The following is a 13,756-nucleotide window of genomic DNA, read 5'->3' as shown; positions in this document are numbered from 1 at the left end:
CCCAGGTGCGCAGTGCCAAGAGAGAACAGATCAGCAGAGGAGAGGGGGAGCGAAGGGAGAAGAAAAGAAGAAGGTCTTGAGGTGCTTCCGGAACCGGAGATAGTTCTCCTCAAGTTTTATAGTGACAGGGAGACTATTCCAGAGGTAAGCCCCAGCCGAAGACAGAGATCTACCCGCAGTTCTTTTCTTTGAAAAACGACTGACCCTGAGGCAGTTGGAGTTAGAGGAGCGAAGAGCTCGAGAGGGGAGGTATTTGCGGAGGGATAGCTGAAGGTATTTTGGACCCAGGCCCCAGAAAGCCTTGTGGACAATGCAGAGGGTTTTGAATTTAATCCTTGCATCCACTGGGAGCCAGTGGGGAGATTTCAGAGCTGGAGAGATACGATCCCAGGGCTTGAGGCCAAGGACAAGTCTTGCAGTCCTTTTCTGGATTAGTTGCAGAGGACGGAGAGTAGAGGCAGGTAGATTTAGAAAGAGGCTGTTACAATAGTCCAAGCTAGAGATAACAAGAGCTTGGGATACCATGAGCTTCTGGGGGAAGGAGAGGAAAGGCAGAGTAGCTCTGAGGAGATGCAGTCGGAAATTTGACTTTTTAGAGACCTCAGAGATGTGGGCGGGGAAGGAAAGGGTGGAGTCAAAGATGACCCCGAGGTTCTTAGCCTCACAGGTGGGGGCAGGAGGGGGGGCCAAGGGAGGCCGGCCAGTGAGTGAGGGGAAAGGATGGTGAAGGTGTGCCGATGAGGAGGATCTCTGTCTTGCTGGCATTCAGACAAAGATCATTGGCGGAACACCAATCTTGAATGGCAGTTAGGCAATCAGAGATGAGAGAGGGAGATGAGGTGCAGAGGGCAGCCTGAAAATGAGTTGAGTGTCATCAACGTAGCACTGGAAATTTGAGCAGAAAGTGGCAATGCAGTGGGCGAGAGTTCCCAGGCATTGGTTGAAAAGCCAGGGAGAGAGGTTAGACCCCTGGGGAACACCACAGGTAGAGAGGAAGATAGATGAAAGGAAGGACCCAAGTTGGACCTGGGAGGGTCAATCTGAGAGGAAAGAGGTCAGCCAGGCCAGAGCCTGATCAGTGATACCCAGGTTTTCACAGAGATGGTTTAGCAGGATGGTATGGTTGACCGTGTTGAAGGCAGAAGAGAGATCGAGCAGGATGAGGACAGAGGGAATGTTAGAGTCAAGGTTGGAGAGCAGATCTTCACAGATGTTCAGGAGAGCAGTTTCCATGCTTCTGGCAGCTCTGAAGCCAGAATAGTGGTCATGGAGACAGCCAACAGAATTGGAATGAAGGTTAAGCTGAGAGATGGCCAACTTTTCCAGGAGTTTGCCAAAAAAGGGAGTAATGAAAATGGGGTGAAAGTTAGCTGGACAAGAAGGATCAGCTCTGGGTTTCTTGATAAGAGGATGCACAAAGGAGTGCCTCAGAGGGGAGGGGAAGGATCCCGAGGCAAAGGAGTGGTTGCAAAAATCAGCAAGGGCCGGAGCGAGGGTGTCAATGTGGTCCTTGATGGTTTTAGAGGAACAGGGATGAACCTGTTTTGACAAGGCTTTCATAGATCGGACTTGTCTAGGGATCCTGTCAGGGGTGAAAAGAGGAAAGGACAAGAAGGATGGTGGGAGGGTGGCTAAAGGAGGGTCAGAAAGCACAGTTGGAGAGGGGAGAGGAGAGGTGTGGGTGGAGAGGGTGGACAGGATGTCCTGGGTTTTTTAAATGAAGTGAGAGGCAAGGGAATTGCAAAGAGCCTGGGAGGCAACAGGAGGGGTAGAGACTGCAGCAGGGTTGGCCATCTCCTTGCAGATTTTAAAGAGTTCACTCGAGTTGTTAGATGCCGCAGAGACACGAGCTTGAATGTGGACTCTCTTCTTGATGAGGACAGAGAGTCGGTATTGCCTTTGTAAAAGGCGACAGGCCTTTTTGTCAGAGGATGAACAGGAAGTCCTCCATTTCCTCTCAGCTGCCCTACACTTACGTTTAAGTGTAGCTAGGTCAGAGTCATACCAGGAATTGCACTTGGCTTTGGACTTCAAACGGATCCTCATGACAGGGGCAAGAGCATCAAGCGCATCAGAAATTGAAGAGTAGAGTAGAGACAGGGCTGTGTCAGGATGTGAGACAGCCTAGTTGGAGGGGGGGGGAGAAAGTGGCAGCAAAAGCCTCAACTGACGCATGCTTCATGGGCCGGATGTCCGAGAGGTAGGTGGCAGTGTTGGGGTAGGCTTGGCTTGGGGGGAAGAAAGGGAGAGATGAGATGAGAGGAGGGAGTGATCGCTCCAGGAGAGAGGATTGGTCTGAGGGATGGAGAACAGGAGGTCAGAGGAGATCAAGACATTGAGTGTGTGCCCTGCAGAGTGAGTCGGGCCAGAGGGGAAAATGGACAGGGAGAGGGAGTCACAGAGGTCACGGAAAAGTACAGAGGAGGAGCAAGGCGAGTCTAAATGTATATTTAGGTCACTGAGGAAGAGGAGTTGAGCGGTAGAGTCCAGGAGGAGAGGTCTGCCCACTCAGAGAGAAATGAGGTGATTTGACCAGGAGGCCGGTATATGGTAACCACAGTAAGAGAATGGGTAGGCGAGAGAGAAAGCATACAGACAAGGCATTCAAAAGAAGAGTAGGTCTGAGTGGGAATGATAGAGGCAGGAATCCACTCAGGAAAGATCAAGGCTACCCCCCCCCCACCGGACCAGGCGGATCTGGGTGCTGAGAGGATCTTGTAGCCATCATGGAGAGCAAAAGACATATTGATTCATGTTCAATGAGATAACAATGCACATATGCTTCAAGGTGCGCTCTAACAAAAAATGGCAGTACACACACACATCAGACATTGAGCATTCACAGATTTGGTCTTGTGAGCATACATGCCAGAAGTGTGCACATTGACATCCAACAGTGGTGCAAACTGAGTGGCCATTCAACTGTCAAGTTGCCACACATACCAGGGGAAAAGTAATGCACATGTGACATTTGAATGTTCAATGACATCACATGGGATAAGCCAGACATCAATATTTTTTTTTATTGTTTTTGGTTTAATCAATAAAACCTTTACAAAATTAGATTACATTGTGATAACTACATGAGTAAGAATAAGAAGAAAATACAAAATGCACTGATCACACACTCAAGCAATCAATACACTAAATACAATACAATTTTAAAGATAGCAATTCATACACGATAAGAATAAAAATAAAAAAGGTCTGAAACAGGACTGAAACCAACAAACAGCCTCATTAAACCGTAAATTGGCCACATAGATGTAAAAGGGCAAAAGAAACTTTTACTGCAGTCAAGTTGTGAGTCAGTATATACTTAGTAATACAAAAACTTGTGCCTCATACAATTTAACTTCAATGCGTGTGAGTAAGTCAATCAGTTCCAGGATTAGTCGTTGGCTATAACCCTCCATACATCATTTCCACAATAATTCCTGAGCAATTTTGCATTTGCTCAATAATCTCAAATCAAAGATTCGAGCACGTGGTTCCTCAAAAAAAGTTACAATAAATCACCAGGTGCTTCAAAGTTTCACTCTCTTCATCCGAAACACAAAAACAACATATGCCTGATCCCATTGTTCCCTGGCATCTGTACCAATATTTAGTTCTCGCATAAGTAGGTAGTTGGTTTAACCTAAAACGGAGGTAAATTTTCCTTGCTGTTGAGGAGGGGAATTGGATTAAATATTTTGGTCTGTCACCCCATTTCCTCCAAATAAGATTATATTCATAAAAGGATGAATAGGTTCCCATCAGATCTAACATGATACACCAGTGATATCTCTGATATTTCTTCTTTTGGCTCGGCAGGTAGAGACTCTTTGACTCTGGAGATTCATTGATAGCGTTGAGTATTAACTTAAGTTTTAAAGGGAGTTGATTCAGGGAACTAATATTGGATTTGCCAAGAATTTTTTTGAGCTCTACATATAAAGTGTCTTTAGTGGGTTAACCATTTTGATATATTTTTTTAGACTTCCCCAATTTCATTTTACTGAGAGGGTAGCAACTTGATCTCATGACATATCAATGAATTCGGAATCGATAGTGCCAAGCCTAGGACAGTTTTCCATAATTTGCCCATTAGGGCAACAAGAAATACATCGATCTCAAAAGTACACAAATCCAGAGGATATAACAAAATGGGTTCAACTTTAAGTAAGCAGAATTGAATGAGTGGTAACAAAGAAAACATACAATTTTATGGTATATAATTTTCATCTGTGAAGTCAACATTTTGATTTTATGATTTAGATAGGTCTTCCATATGCTCAAAGAGTAAGTATCTGTAAGTGGGTAGCCTAAATATTGAATCAGAGGGGCATACACAATACCAACCCCATTAAGTGACCAAGCATCACAAATGGGTTTCCGTTTCCCATCATCAAATATTAGAATATATGATTTGGCCAGATTGGCCACAAGATTGTGTTCTTTTGCAAATTCTGAAAATAGATCCATTTCTTTTTGCAGACTGAAGGGTGTTCTGGCGAAGAACAGAAGATCGTCGGAAAAGCCTATCCAGTCTAGTCTGATGGAACCTCATTTGGCTGGAAAGGCTGCTACACCTTGCCACAAATCATCGAAACCTAGGAGGTATAGGTTAAATAATACTGCTGCCATATTGCACTCCTGTTTAACCCCTATTTCAGTAGAAATGGGTTACTAAGTGCTGCCTCACGATTCAATCTAATACGATAGTTGGTGTCAAGATGAAGTAATGCAATGTGGGCACCAAATAGAGGGGAATACCCATGTTTAGCATTTTTGTCCAAAGAATTTCTCGGATCACACTGTCGAAGGCCGCAGTTAAATCTAAACTGGCCATATAGACAGGCCCCATATTTGTTATGAGTGGTTTTGCCTGAAGATGAGATAAAATGGTTTCATTCAAGGGGCAACCGATGTAGTTTCAAAATCCCATCTGGCAAGGTGATAGAAGTACCTGTCGATCAATATGTATTTGCAATTGATGCAGCAGCAATAATGCCATTTTTTTAGAAGAGGCGTCTGTAAGTGCAATGGGTTGCTAATTATTTGGAGCATCAGGGGGACCCTTTTTGTAAATCGGAATGATGTGTGCAGAGCGCCAAGAAAGTAGTACTATACCAGTATCGATAATCAAATCAAAATGTATTTTTAAGATTTGAGCCCATAATAGGGTGTCAGATTTGTATACACACGGGGGCAAGCTGGCTGGTCCTGGAGCCTTAGAATTTTTTTGTTTCTCTCTAGCATCAACAATATCAGTAATATACCATATAGAACGCATACCTGGTTCGAGCTTTGGTTCACCGCCTTTGAGCGTTGCAAATCGCTCAGCCAGCCATATTTGTCCTTTATATATATCGCCCATACCTCCGCAGTGATTACAGATTCAGGCGCAGTGGCAGTGCCAGATGTCAAAGTGCGCAGAATGGACCACACTTGCCTGGTATCGTGTCTTAGGAGATGGTATGTCAATTTGTGATTGTCAACAATGTTCAATTCTCTTCACATCCATATCATTTTAATTTTATATGTCTGTTTGATTTTTCTTATCTGTTCTCTCAATACTTCCAAAAAAGGATTTCTACTTAATAAATGCCTGATAATGAAAGTTTCCTTTTTTTAAAACGGCTAGTCTTAAATTAAAAGAATGAGCATGGCTAACATACGAATGGACATGCATCCTTTTTTCGATTGCCAGCCTTTTTAAGTGAATTTGGATTCAAGAGACGTTCTTTGCTTCTACCTCCATCAGGGGGGTGGGAGGGGCCCACACCTATCTTAGTTATGATTTCACCATCCAATTCAATATATCTTAGAAGCTTGCGACAAACTGTAGGGTTCCATCTCACTGACAGGGACTGGCGGTCGGGTTCCATCAGAGTTAGAGAAGTGCCTGCAGAGAAACGGGAAAAAGGAATATGTAGCACCAATTTGATAATCATATGGTCACCCAAGTCTGGATTGATTATGGTCACAGGAGCAGTGTACTGGTAGAGCCCAGAGGAGAAAAAAAACGAAATCAATCAGATAGCTGCTAACTCCCCTTGACCAAGTATAGTTATAAGGCTCTAAAATAATAAGGGGGGATTGAATGTCCCATTCTAGAAAAAAAACTATCAATTTCTGCCCATTTCACCTTGACAATTCTGAATGATTCTTCACAATAACTTCTGGTTGAGACACAACATCATAACAGAAAGAATTTAAATCACCACCAACAATTATTCATGCTAATGTGTTTGCAACAAATACTTCCTCTAATAAAAGCTTCAATTCATCGAGGATGCAGGGTAGTGCAATGGTATACTTATTCCAATAGATGCAGATCAGTAAAATAATTATGAATGGATCCTCATCGGCAACCAGCTGAATGGGCAGTAGAGCATCTGAACTGCTAACCAATTTAGAAGGGCATTTGCAGCCTGTATTAATCAATATGGCTAGGCCACCCGAGGGTCTTCCCAGGGAGTGGTATAGGCAATGTAGCCCTCGATAATAAAAGGAGTTTGGTGGATAGTTTCTTGCAGAAAGATAACATCAGGGGCTAACTGTTTGTTGTTCCTGCACCATGTTTTAAAGTTGTTAAGCTTGCAAGAATTCCAAGAGATAATGGGCCTCATTGCGAGTTGGGCGACAATGCCGGCGCTATCAGTGCTGGCGCTAATAGCCCTACCGCCAAACCCCCCGGTGCTATTAGCGCCAGATCACGGGTTTGGCGGAACAGTTATTGCCCATTCCCCATTGGGCCCATTCGAGAATTCCTCATTCCCCATTGGGCCCAATGGGGAAAATTTGCGCTAATACCGCTGGTGGATTTACTGCCGGTGGTAATCGCGCCAGGTCAGAGCTGGGAGAAATCCACCAAAGCCATGATCTGGCCAACCCTTAAATGCGACGGTAATAGTGTTACCACCGCATTTAAGGGTTACCGCCAAACTCGTGATAAGGCCCAATATCTAGGTTAGCGGAGTTGAGTGTCTCCTAACAAGTCATACTGCATATATGATTGCACTGTATGAGAATCCATCCATGGCAGCCCCTTAAGTGCTGACACAAAAGCCAATAACTGTTTCATTGTGTTCCCATCTATTTCAGGAGAAACACCATGAGCAGTCTTGGCTGAAGTGTCCCTCACAGGAGGAAGGGGAGTCTCCACATAACTTGTAGCATCCTCAATTGACATGAACAAGTGAGACAATAGACCAATTGATTTTAGGTCTTCCCTTTGTTCCCAAATAAGTTTCATTACAAAGGAAGAATTACATTTTCAAATCATTCTGTTGTTATTCACTGATGCTAGTTTGACCCAGCCGATATCATTGGATCTTATAGTGCGTAGGGCTGGAATATCCTGTAGAATAGTTAGCAAAAAGGCTCGATTCAACCAGGCTTTACCATGACCAGTGGGGTCACTTTCCCAGCCCATCAAAATAGCAGAATTGAGCTGGTTTGCCGTATGAGGTGAAGCATTGCATGGTGGCTCGTTCAATTGGACGCCACCACACATCATTGGGGAGCCGTCAATATCTGTCCATTCAAAGTACCATGTGAAGGCAGACCCCCAGACACCGCCTCTCCATTTTTACCTCTTCCATCACCTGTTTTGAGCATTCGTGCGGGTGGTAGTTGTTGTCCACTTTCTTTAATTTTTGAAGAATTGCCTGGGCCTTTTACACGCTGATCGATGCCTGCTCCAATAATTACTTTCTCTGTTTTCTTAGTTCCTAACATTGGGTAGAAGTTTGATAGGACAGATTGTTTTTGTGCAGTCATTGCGACCACAGGGACAGGTGTTCGTGTCTCAATTACTTTCTCTTTTGGGACTGGGGGAAACCCCTTTATTTGGTTTGATTGTTCCTTTCTTAACCCCTTTACCCATACTCTGTGGGTTTGCACCAGTCACTGCACTAGAGCCTTGCTGGTGTAAATCCTTTGAATCAAATGAAGACTTTGTTGTTGGTTGAGCCTGTTGAGTTGTCTCAGAGAGTTTAAGCAATGCTTTTGACTCTTCATTCAATTGGTTAAAATCGATAATTATGTCTCCACCAGATAGGTTGCATATATCTTTCATATGTATGTTATGTCGATCTGTTTTGTCTAATGCATGTTTTTTGTTTTTTTTCAGCTTTTCCCTTCATTCTTTTATCAAATACTTTATGTTTTTCTGCTCTGACCAGGGCTCTTTTCTGTTTTCGTGTGAAGACTGTCATATGAGCCTCTACTGGGCATCTTTCTATGGCGGGCATCTCTTAGGTCCCCTTTAACTCAATAGTATCCCCAGATAAATCAATGAGGTCAGTGAGAGCAGAGGGGCTATCAAGAAGCACCTTCTCAGATGTAACATTTGGTGCACAGGCTCCCACTTCATTAGAGCATAATTGGGTATCGTGAGTTGAAACCATCTCTTTAACTATTGATGTTAGTTCTGCAATTTTTGCAACATTCAGAGCGACTATTTGCGGGAGAGGCAGAACCATACCCAACTCTAGGAGTGGCTTCAAACCTGGACTAGCTGCCACTGCCTCAGCAAAGGTTTTCGTTTGAGTGACAATGGAGTTAGTCCCTGCCCTTTCGCCGTGCTTATGCGTCAGTGCGGAAATCGCGTTGCAGGTAAAAAGCAGCCCCTCAATTCTACTTAATGTATTAATCAGATCTGTCATTTGTAGTTGTAACAGTCTAACTTTCCCATGGGTTTGCTCATGGCCCTTGTCCAGGAGGTTAAGTATCCGTGTGATTACTGGAAAGCTTCTGGACTAAAACGATGCTCATCAGAGCCGGGGGCCAACGATGGACCAAGGTCATCATTTCTTGGCTCATTGCTAGGGGACTGTGGATCCATACAGCATTCAAGACTGTTAGACCTTTTGGTATGCTGTCTTGCTGAATATCGGTGAATTTTCAGAAATGGGGGAGCTATTATTTTGCACTTACTGCAACCAAAAATGTAATTCTTGGTGTAAAAATACTCCCAGTATCTTGACCCTCTCTATGTGCAATATAGCGGGAGGGCACAGTATATGAATAATTAGGTGAATTGTTAAAGAGAAAAACATTCTCGACTCCATATTTCCTTTGGGTTACAGGGGCAGAGGGCTCCTGCGAGAGTCTAATACGCCTCCCAAATTCAGATTCAATTGCTGGAGGTAACATTGAAAAATCAGCATGATGGTTATCAAAGCATTCCACACCCATTTTTTCATAATTTCATCTCTGTCAAGACTATCACCCAAATTCTCACATTCATTTACCCACCCTCTTGGTGAGATTTTATTTGCCTCTTTAATGTATAATGAACCCGTAAATTGTAAGTAGATGGTAGTACTTTAACATTTGTCTTATCCTCAAAATGGGTATTTTCCCCCTGAAGATGAGAACTGATCTGAGCTTCGAGGTCATTGTGGATCTTATCCAAGAGATATGGAGGGGGAGACTCAACCACTGTGCCTGGTAACAAGGGAATAGTTGCAACACCTATATTAATAGGATTAGCAGGACCATTTTACGGCTTCTCCCGTATTATAGGTCCCAGATTCACAGACTCTTCTGGAGTACGGGGCGCCCCTTCATCTACTTTTAAGGTGGCGGATGGTTCATTCGCCTCATTCAAAGCTCCTCCCTCTATGGGAGTGGAGTAATTGTAACCCATAACCCAACATAGCGTCTGTTGTAGATGAAACTAAGCTCTCCAGTTCAGAGGATTTTGGTTTACCCATTCTGAGTTTTCTACCACTGCACAGCCCATTTACCATTGTAGGGGTGCGTGTGATTGACACACAACTGTAATGGAATTTCTATAGATAGGTTGCGCGATTCAAATGAATTAGGTAAAAGCGGTGATGTAAAGTTGCTGTATGAGCAATTACAAAGGGAAGTTTCCTAAAGAGAAGGTATATAAACACAAGCCACATAGAGCTGAGTAAAGCTTACATTGGGTTTACCAATGTCCGAGTAACAATAGGGTAAAGAAACCTTCCACTCACCCACACCCCACCAGCCGAACTGCCCAAAAGCCTTACACTTCCAAGGCACTTCCAATGTGCGCGCCCAATGCACACGTGCCCGAGTGTATGCAGGCTTGCTGGGAGGCTGCCACGGGGCAGGGGCGGAGTCCTAGCATGCAAAGGATCTGTAATGAAAAAGGCAACAGAACATTATCATGCTGGTAAACGCTACATTTTTACACACAGCGTATCAGCACAGGGGAGGGGAAAACCACACCCACCCTCAGTGGCTCCACACCAAGGTGCTCTCCTCCTCCAGTGGCTCCATGCCCTGACTGATCGAGTGCATCACTTAAGATAGGTAATGTAATAAAGTCAATATTTACTCTGGGTGTTGAAGTCCAATTCGCAATATTTAGTTCAAGTTATGCGCAGTGTTAGCGTTTCGACTTGACCGCACTGCACCACCTTCCTCTTCTCCTTACTGCCTATTTCAGCCTCTCGGTTCATCAGTATGTCAGCCCAACAGCCTTACACTTCCAAGGCACTTCCATTGCACTTCCAATGCGCGCCATACATCCATATCCACAGACAACACCACGGTCAACACATGACACACTAATCAGGTCTGGGACTGGGAATTGGAGAAAATTAGGACCTGCAGGAAGGCGTGGAAAGGAAATGAGCCCATGAGTAGGTACACCGTGCCTTCTAGTCAAGGTCTGTGAAGTGCAGAGAGATGGAGAGTGGATTGTGTGATGTAAACAATGTCCATTGATCCACCAGAAGTGACATGTGGAACATGCAACTCTGAATGAGATGGCATGGAAGTTAAACTTTCTATGCATGCACCTGTCTAGCAGTGCAGAGTGACACAAAACAAGAATGTAGCACTCAGCAGTACATGTAGGTGTCACATGGTGCACATGTACCAGGGGAGTAGCCTGTGGGAATGTGTCCTGGCACACAGACTTGTGACACAAATGGCAGCCACAAGGGGTACTGCCAGTATGACCGACATTTGACACGAGTCTGTAAGTCACAGGACATGCTTTACCCAGGGCTGTCATACAAATGCAATGTGACTGTATACAAATTATGTGGGTGATGCATGACTGCCAAAGCACCGGAGGTGCAATGACAGACACTCACCTGATGTTTCCTCATAATTCTCCAGGCTTCCCATGCCTTGCACCTGCTCAAGGAGAATGAATTGGCTTGTGGCCTGTTCAAGCAGTGTCAGCTTCTCATGCTCTGCTTGACTCCCTCCAGTTGACATTGCAGAGGCCAGGTTGACATTCAGCTTGTGCTTGGTGCAACGGGTGAGATTGTTCCAGCGCTTCACAAGCTGTTACGCTGTTCGCGTCTCCACCAATAAGGCATTAATCTGGTCTGTTAAATGATGCCAATGCAACATACATTGTGCGTGTGCAAGTTTGCTCCCCGCATACAGGCACATGTAGCGGTGGTGATCGGTCACATAGTCAATGAGGATCTGGAGCTCCTCATTAGTGAAGTTCTTCTTCCTATGCAGGCCAGTGTCATGTGCCGTGTGTTGGGATTATCCCTCTTACTGCTGTGCAGGGTGTCCCTTCCTGCCACATGTGGAACAGTGTGTTGGAGCTGCCCCTGTCTGGCTGGAACCACATTGGCACCTAGGTGCCGGGCCACCTGTGGACTGGGGCATGACATGTCCTCCTGTGGCTGGGGCAAATGTCTGAACACATTGTTCCTGACCCCCTGGGGCCGGGCAGATGTCTCTACAACATATTCCCGACTCCCTCGGACTGGGGCAGTCATCTCCATGCCATGTCCCAGACCCTATAGGGCTGGGCAGATGTTTCATCACCACGTCCCCCACCTGACCCTGTCTGCTCTCTTTCCCACTTGGGGCCTTTTCACTCATGTCACAGGTGTAAGTGATGAACAGAAGGCACACCAAATTATTGTCCTGGGCAAAAGGAGTAAGGGAGCATTCTACATGATCTTTGACGTAGATGTGTGGTCCAGCAAGGCTCAAATGTACCCCGATGTGGAAAGAAATGTGGTATGTGATATGCAGTGGCACCCAAAAACATAAAAAGTGTGTACACGCCACCCAGAAAGCTTCCAATAATGAAATAATCCATACGCGATACAGAGTGTCACCCAAAAACACAAAAAGTGCACACACGACACACGGACAGCTTCCGATAACCGAAGAAAAAAGGTACGCGATATGCAGTGGCACACACAAACAGAAAAATTGCATACACGACAGACCACTGGCCTCAAAATGAGGATAGAAAAATATGCGCATATGCGCAGAGGCTTAACACCCCGCAACCACAAAAGAAAAAAAGGTACGCTCCCTGAAAGGAACAGATTTCGTGGCACCCCAAAATACGTGTAAACGACATTACTCTATCTTCGTTCCTTCATGCACACAGCCAATGATGCACTTTCACGTCCTTATGTATACCCAGCATTTCTGTGAGCGCATAAGCATGCTGCGTGCAGCTCGTATGACATAACTTACGCTCTTAGGGACTTTACTCTGTTTTCAGCTACCTTCATTGTGAGACACAGAAGAACCACTCTCCTGCCTCTGTGCCATTTTGCCTTCCTCCTCCTGCCCTGTGCTGCCTCCCATGTTGTCATCTGCTGCTGCAAGTTGCGTGCATGTGCCTGCTGCCCAACTGCACTGCGTTGTGTGTGCCTGTCATCCTGCCATCACATGTGCCCCTGTCTTCTGGCCATGTGACTACCTCAGCTGCTGTTCCAGACTCCCACCTCAGCATACCACCACCACTGCTCCACGGTCCATCTCCAGGGCCAGCTTACCTACCCTCTCTTGCCTAGGGGGTTGCCATGTCTGCAACATCTTCCTCAGACCTGAGTGGCAACCCCATGGGAGCGAGGTAGTCGACTCCAGCTAAAAGGAAGTTGGCATCCTGGTTGGATTGGGCCTGGAGAACTATGAAGCCCTCTTTGACCCAGCAAAGCAGCGCAGCAAGGAAAGACATCGCCAGATCTGGGAGGACATACCGTCTTCCACCAACATGAAGGGGGTGGAAGCCCACTGTTTCTATTCCATCCACAAGCACTGGGAGGACTTCAAATCCAGAACCCTTGCCAAGTCCCGGTGCTTCATTAAGCACAGTGCAACCATGGAGGTGCACCGTGTATGCATATGCTGGCTCTCTCTCAATGAACAGCATGCAGGTCCTGGCAAAGTTCTACCCGGTGCTGCACACCCAGGTCTGTGAGTGGCAAGAATGGCTGGAGTCAGCTGAGATGCCATGCCGATGGGGCATGTGTGTTGTGCATGTGCATGCATGTTTGTGTTGTAACCCTTTTGTTGGGCACATGTGTTGATAAGCATGCAGTCCCTGGACAATGCACTCCATGTGTGAGGTGTGACATTTGTGGATTGACATGCACTGCTATTTGCAGTGTGTATCGTACCATCGAGCCAACCGTGCACTTGCCATGTTACTAGTGGGTGAGATGTGCTTGGATGCCAAGTGTGCCAGATGAGTATGGGGTTGCCATGTCATGTGCATGCATGATGTCCATGTTGTTGTGCTGACATAGACACTTTGTGAGTATTGTATAGGAGGAGTCAAGTACCCCCACAAAAAGCTCCGCCCTCATGCTGCCTATATGTTGGGAAACGGAAATTCAGACTTGTGCAGTTCCAGTGAGAATGCCTGTACCGCAAATAATCCTTGAAACAAGGTATCCATTAAGAAAACCCTATATGCATTCACAAAGTAATGCTGGCCATTTGGACAGAGACCCAGAAGAAGTGTGAAAATTAGTGAGAAAGAAAACTG

This window comes from Ambystoma mexicanum, chromosome 9, assembly GCF_040938575.1.
Source record: "Ambystoma mexicanum isolate Mex_15411 chromosome 9, UKY_AmexF1_1, whole genome shotgun sequence".
In the NCBI taxonomy this organism is placed as follows: domain Eukaryota; kingdom Metazoa; phylum Chordata; class Amphibia; order Caudata; family Ambystomatidae; genus Ambystoma; species Ambystoma mexicanum.
This window is presented reverse-complemented; position numbering follows the sequence as displayed.